This window comes from Dermacentor albipictus, chromosome 8, assembly GCF_038994185.2.
Source record: "Dermacentor albipictus isolate Rhodes 1998 colony chromosome 8, USDA_Dalb.pri_finalv2, whole genome shotgun sequence".
Classification (NCBI taxonomy): Eukaryota; Metazoa; Arthropoda; class Arachnida; order Ixodida; family Ixodidae; genus Dermacentor; species Dermacentor albipictus.
In genome coordinates, this window is record NC_091828.1 from 3,374,399 (window position 1) to 3,381,060 (window position 6,662).

Genomic DNA, 6,662 nt, shown 5'->3' on the forward strand with positions numbered 1-6,662 from the left:
TAAACCATCAGCCGAGGGGAACCGCCGACATACTTGGTGAAGTAGAGATAGCGGAATCAGGTATACTTTCACTGCTGCTTAATATCGACATTAAAAAATCTTGCGGTCAAGATGGGATTCCAAATATTTTCCTCAAGAGATACGCAGAATGGATCTCTAAATACCTCTGACTTATCTTTAACAAATCCCTAGAATCGTCTGACGTGCCCAAGGACTGGAAAATAGCAAAGATTGTCCCGATTCTCAAATCAGGTGACGCAGCAAGCCCATCAGATTATAGACCAATCTCGCTAACTTGCATATATTAAAAAATTCTCGAACACATCATCGTAACCTTTGCGGAAGATAATAACTTGCTTAGCAACATCCAACATGGTTTTAGAAAAGGACAGTATACTGTTCCGCAACTGACACAAACTGTGCATTATCTCGCTCAAAAAATTGATAACCGCGGGCAGACTGACATAATATTTTTAGATCTATCGAAGGCCTTCAACCGGGTGTCCGATTCTAAACTCCTGGGCGAACTACAACACATTCTCGGATCTGTCAGCATCATAAACTGGATAAAAGCTTGTCTTGGAGGTGGACAACATTACGTAGAAATCTAAAGTCAGCAATCTGATTGGGTAGAGGTGTCATCCGGAGTACCACAAGGAACTGTCTTAGCACTAATTCTTTTTTACTATACATCAATGACATGGCAGATAACATTAAATCAATGATGCGCATGTTTGCAGATGATTGCATTATATATAGGGAGATTAGGAAGCATAATGATCAAGTAAAACTAAATCACGAGCTTGCGCAAGTAGCAAATTGGTGTCAGGGATGGCAAATGAAGATAACACTGTTTTTATGAGAGTAAGCCGAAGAAGAGCCCCACTAGAATTCACCTACACAATCGAACAGCAAAAAAATTAAAGATAGTTGATGATTATATATATTTGGGCATTGTCCAATCATCTGATATGAAATGGGACGAACATGTGTCACAGACATCTTCTAAGGCGATTACAACACTTTGTTCACTTAAACGCTCTTTAAAATCTGCCTCACCCAGACACTAAGATGCTAGCCTACACCTGAGTAGTTCGTCCTATACTAGAATATGGTATTACCTGCTTGTCTCCCTATACCAAACCAAAATGTTTGAGTGCTGCCGGGCCCAACAGAGTGTTCGTGCAGAGACGGAGTAGAAGCCGCTCCTCTGTCTCAGATAGTCCTTTACTGGGGTGAGGGTAAAGGCTATGGTCAGATTGATAACGCAGGACAATGTCTTTAAAAGAAAACAAGCGATTGAATTCATGATCCTGATCTAGGGGTTCAAGAAAGGAAGCCCGGAAAGAGAGCGCACGGGCGGCGGCATCGGCTGCCTTATTCCCCTCGAGACCCATATGAGCAGGAGCCAATACTATGTTCCGGTGAGCGGGGTCCCCGGTGTAAGTGCAACTTTGAAGTAGTCGGTAGGCTAGGCAGGGAGCCCAGCCTTGTTTGACGTTCCGACAGGCCCCTCGTGAGTCGGAGATAATTGTTTTGGAATCAGAGTGGGTAGCAGCCAGTGAAATAGCGACCTCCTCCACATGAGTTATGTCGCGGGCACGAAATGTAAGTGCGTTAACTGTTTTGGACTGGTGCACGACTGCGCCCGTGTACCATGCCCCATTGTGGGGGCCGGAGGCGTCCACGTTATAAGTGCCGGGCTTCGACCCATAATGGCGGCCAGGGCTTCCGCCAGCGCCAGGCGCCGACCGTTATGGTCCTCACGTGCCCTGTTGTTAGGAAGAGGGCGTACGTGGAGGGCACGTCTCAACTCGAAAGGGAGTTGTACTCGCTCTTCCATAAGGGTGGTGTGTCGGATGTGTAGTCGGGCAAGGAGGCGGCGACGCGACAGTGGCTCAGAGAGCCTCTCGGAGCTGCCGGAACGTGTTCACCGTGCCTAAACACAGGAGACGCTGGATGGAGGTGTTCACGGGGAGATCGAGGGCTCTCTTAATAATTTTGCGGAGGATAACTTCGAGTGCAACCTCGTCTTGCTTCCAAAGGTGGAGGTAAGGTGTTGAATATAAGTTTCGACTGGTCACGAATGCATATGCCAGCCGCAAGGCGCCTTTGCACCGCAACCCCCCGTGTTTGTTGGAAACCCGGCAGACCATGCGGCCCGCCTGGTCCCCCACCTTACGGGACTTGGCCAGGGTAGCGTTCCACCGTTTATGTTGATCAATTAAAAGCCCATTACCCGGGATTCTGTGTGTTCAGGAACAGGTTCTCTCTCAAGAGAGAGTTCAATTTTGTCGGTACACTTTGGTGAGGGGCGTATGTGTACAAATTCTAAATTTTAAGGGGAGCATTGCAGGCCACAGTGGCGAGCATAACGGTCCACTATGGTCGCCGCTTGTTGCAGGTTGGCCTCAATGTCTCCGAGTGAGCCTTGCGTGGCCCACAAGGTGATGTGTCGGCATACAGCGCAAGCTGCGCACCAGCGACAGCACCCCATTGGGCCGACATGTGCATCATAACCAGATTGAATAGGAGAGGCGACAGCACTGCACCCTGTGGTGTTCCTCTGGTTCCAAGTCGGAAGGGGCCGTGTTCAGTGTCCTGGATTTTAATGTAGGAATCACGATCTGTCAAAAATTGCTGAATGTATCTGAACGCGTTGAATCCGCAGCCGGTTTGTGAAAGATGAGTGAGTATTACCTCATGAGTAAAGTTGCCGAGTACCCCCTTCAAGTCTAAGGCGAGTACCACCTTATCGTTGTGGGGGCATTCCACCGGGTCAAGGATGTCCCGATTAAGTTGTAGCAGAACATTCTGTGTGGACCTGTGTGGGCGAAATCCGAATATTGAGTCTGCGAAGATGTGTTGATCTTCCATGAACTCGGACAACCTGTCACGCACCATCGTCTCCATTAGTTTGCCCACATACGAGGTGAGAGAGATTGGGCGAAGGTTGTCTGTGTTGATGTCCTTGCCAGCTTTGGGAATGAAAGTGACCAGAGCGGTTTTTCAATCGCTCGGTGGTGGCGCGTCCCCAAGCTAGATTGAATTGATGTAATCCAATAAGGACTGCTAAGCCGGGTCGGGTAAGTTAGTGAGTAACTGGACTGTAATTTTGTCCCGACCCGGGGCTGTGCCACGTTTCATTTTCGCCAGGGCTGCCCGCAGATTGTGGAGCTGGAACGGCTGATCCAGCTTAGAATTCTCCGAACCGGCATAAGAGTACGCCGGTCCGCAGGGGTCCTGGGTAGTGCGCATGTATTGTTCCCGTCGCTTGTGCGCTAGCTGAGTTGCGTCGCCGTGAAAACTGTGTATGGCACGTTGTAGATGTTTATGAGTTACTGTGCGTGTCTGCGTTGGGTCGATAAGGGAACAGAAGAGCCGCCAGGTATTCCTGTTGGGCATCTGCCGCACCACCGGGTTGCAATGATCCACCCAGTTGGCGTCTGCGAGCTGGGCTGCACAGTCGGCCACCTGCTGGGTGACCTCGGCGATTCGAGCCTCAAGTTTGCGGTTATGCTTTTGTTGGCACCACCGGTGTACGAGGCAATGCCGCGTTTTCCAGAGGTGGAGGAGGTGGTTATCCAAGTTCCATACCTCCTCGGAAAGCGCAAATTTGGTTTAGGTGGAGCGAAGGCTAGAAAGCAAATTTTGGGACCACGACTGGTGCCCTTACTCGTGTATAGATGTCGCTGTGTTGTAATTTTGCCTAAACTTGAACCAGTGTGGGAGTCGGGCCTGTGTTGTGGGTTTTGCTAATGACTTGGTCCGAATTGTAGTGTTCAGGATGCAGTGGTCGCTGGCGAGCATTTCGTCGGTGTGGACCCAGTCTGCATACTGAATGTTGCGAGTAAAGCTCAAATCTGGACACGTATCCCGAGTCACGGAATTGCCTGTACGGGTTGGCTGGACGAGGTCTGTGTGAAGAGTGAGACCCAACGTTGACGCAAGTTCCGCCAACTTGCATCCCCGTTTTTCTTCACGCCGGGTATCCCCAGACTCGACTGGGCGCGTTGAAATGGCCAACAATCAAGAGGGGGTCCCGACTCGCAAGTCTTAGCGCACCGCTTGAAAGGTCAGAGAGTGATACATTCGGCAATTTGGGTGGGCAGTTAACATTTAGAATGTGCCTTGGTGAGTCTGTTTGCGGAGGAGGAGGAGAGTCACAATTAAATTCGAAAAGTCAAGGTGGAGGTCCAAGTCGACCATATTTGCAGTGTAATTTTTATGAACGAATATAGAACACGAGGGGTCCTGCTGAAACGTCGAAGAGTTTGTTAAGATGGCGCCCCTTCCTAGTTCTTTAAGGGCCGCCACGGCGGGCTCGAAAGTTGAAAGGAAAAGCCGAAGGTCGGCCCGCTAAGTACGAGACCGTACTCCTCGGCAGTTCCATTGAGTTACAGTGACAGGAGAGGCAAATTTAGATAAGGGGGAACTCCTACACCGAGGTTGTCCCGCCATGTTCGGATTTAGGGGTTAGAGGAGGGAAGGTGGGTGTCCCGGAGCCAGCAACCAGGGGCTGAAATTCAGCTCCTGATACGGGGCAGCTGTCCTCACCATCTTCCAGATCAGTTGTATGACGCGACGACTTGGAGGGCCGGCCAGATACATCTCAGAGAGGACCGGCCCAGTGAGCGGTGCGGGGGAGATTTGCGACATGTTGGCTAATCATGGTAGGAAGGGCCTCCATGACCTTGGCAATGGCGCGTTCCATTGCCATCCCGATAAGGGTCTCGAATTTGGCGTTAAGATGGGCTTCAAGATTGACCACAAAGGCGTCCGACGTCACCGGCACCGCCGCGTCGCTCTTCATGGCTTCTGCTAGGGGTGCAGATTTGAGGGGGAGCAGCGGTTTTAGCTTCTAAGGCTTCAAGTTTGGCAAGTAGCATCTCGTTTCGGACCCGGAGAGATGCTTCCAAGCTGTGAAGCACGGCGTCGGTCGTCGAGCTAGGGGAAGGAGAACGCGGTTGGGAGGAGGCGGCAGCCCTACCCAAGCCGCTCACCTGTTTTCCCTTTTTGACAGCAGTTGCCCAGGCGCCGGTCTCGCCTTGGTGGTGTATGGGCTTGCTTCCCCGATCCGCCGTGTGGGGGCAGTGGTGGCACATGGTCGCCATTAACGTCAGGCCGGCTTGGGGGCGCTTGCTTCTTGAAGTTGATGACGTCACCGCGGGGAGCTGAGTCAGCGCCGGGGGCTCGATGCGGCTGACGTGGCTTCTTCTTCGTCGCGCCAGGTTTTCCGCCCTTTGGGGCAGTCACCTTGGTGTCGAGGCGGTACTTGGCGGTACAGCCTTTAGAGTTTGTGGCATGGCCGCCACCACAAATAGCACATTTCGGCTTGCACTTGTAAAGGGCCCGCCACCTTTCAACGAAAGGAGCCTGCAGTCCACACAGGCCGCACTTGTCTTGCGTTCGATTTGGGCATGAGTCTGCTCTATGGCCCACGGTGCCACACACACCACAGGCAGGGATAGTGCGCAGGTAGGGCTGCACTTGGAATTTCTCCGAGTTGTAGTTCACTGTCCGCGGCCTCACTTTTCCGGCAAAGTCAGGTGAGCCTTATTGGAGGTTCCAAATTTGCGAATTTCTAAGATGGTGCCATGCCTCCACTGGAGACCGTCTTTCAGAGTTTCCACTGTTTCTTGATTTGCCGCACTAATGACGCCATAGCAAATTTCTTCGCCATTTTACTTGAGATGGCCCCGCAATGGCACGTCTCCCTGAGCCAATTTAATCACGACATCACCAAGCAAACGGTCCGCCACGGAGGCGTTCTTGGTGCTCGCAATGAGTAGATTTTGCTCGGAGGAAACGACGAAGCTGAGTTCGACGGCCAATTGCGCGCCGAGGTAGGCACGCAAGGCTGGGCCCAGCCCACCATATTGGAAGGCACTCCCGATGGCCACACCGGATCCGGGCTTGATGATCATGACGATATCGTCGGGTTAAAACTTGGGGAGAGGTTTGGACCTCCATGTTGATTTTAGTTCGCGGTCCTTGGGCACACGCGAGACGGCAGCATGCTGAAGTGAGGCCGGCTTGCCGGTTGTCGATGTGGCGTCTGCCGTCATTTTGGCGTTCCGGCGCTGAGAGCGGCTCTTAACGAGACGCAAGAGATTTTCGTTCCGGAGCTGGTCCGATGTGGCCGAATTGGGTGCCTTGGCTTGAGGAATCGTCGACCAGGCCATGGCGTCCGGGTCGTAGCCGCGTTGCGGAGGGGAGTCATGCTGGTGTGGAGACCGGCTTCTCCGTCGCCAGGTGCCGGCGCAGCCGTTAGGCCTAGTGACGGCGCCGCCAAGCACAAATGAAAGCCCCCTCTAAACTGGCGAAAATTCGGCCCACCTGGATGAAAGTGACGTCCCTGTGTGCCGGGCAACTTGCTGCGTCTGATGGATGCAAAATTGGCGGGGTTCGACAAATTGGTCCGTGGCTCCTGTCGAAAAATGACGAAGCCGAGGTGACATGCGCACGATCACTTCTCTCGCCGGACGCGCACCGTCATGCTCCATGCGCGACTGGTGAATGTCCGTATAATATGCAACACCCAAGCGGCCCTCGTTCGTGGCTGATCAGTCCCACAGGGCGGCGGTACCCGTTGCACTTGCACTCGTCACAACGACCCCTCAGTACGCCCGAGATGTCTTCGGCCACAGTGGATGCCACAG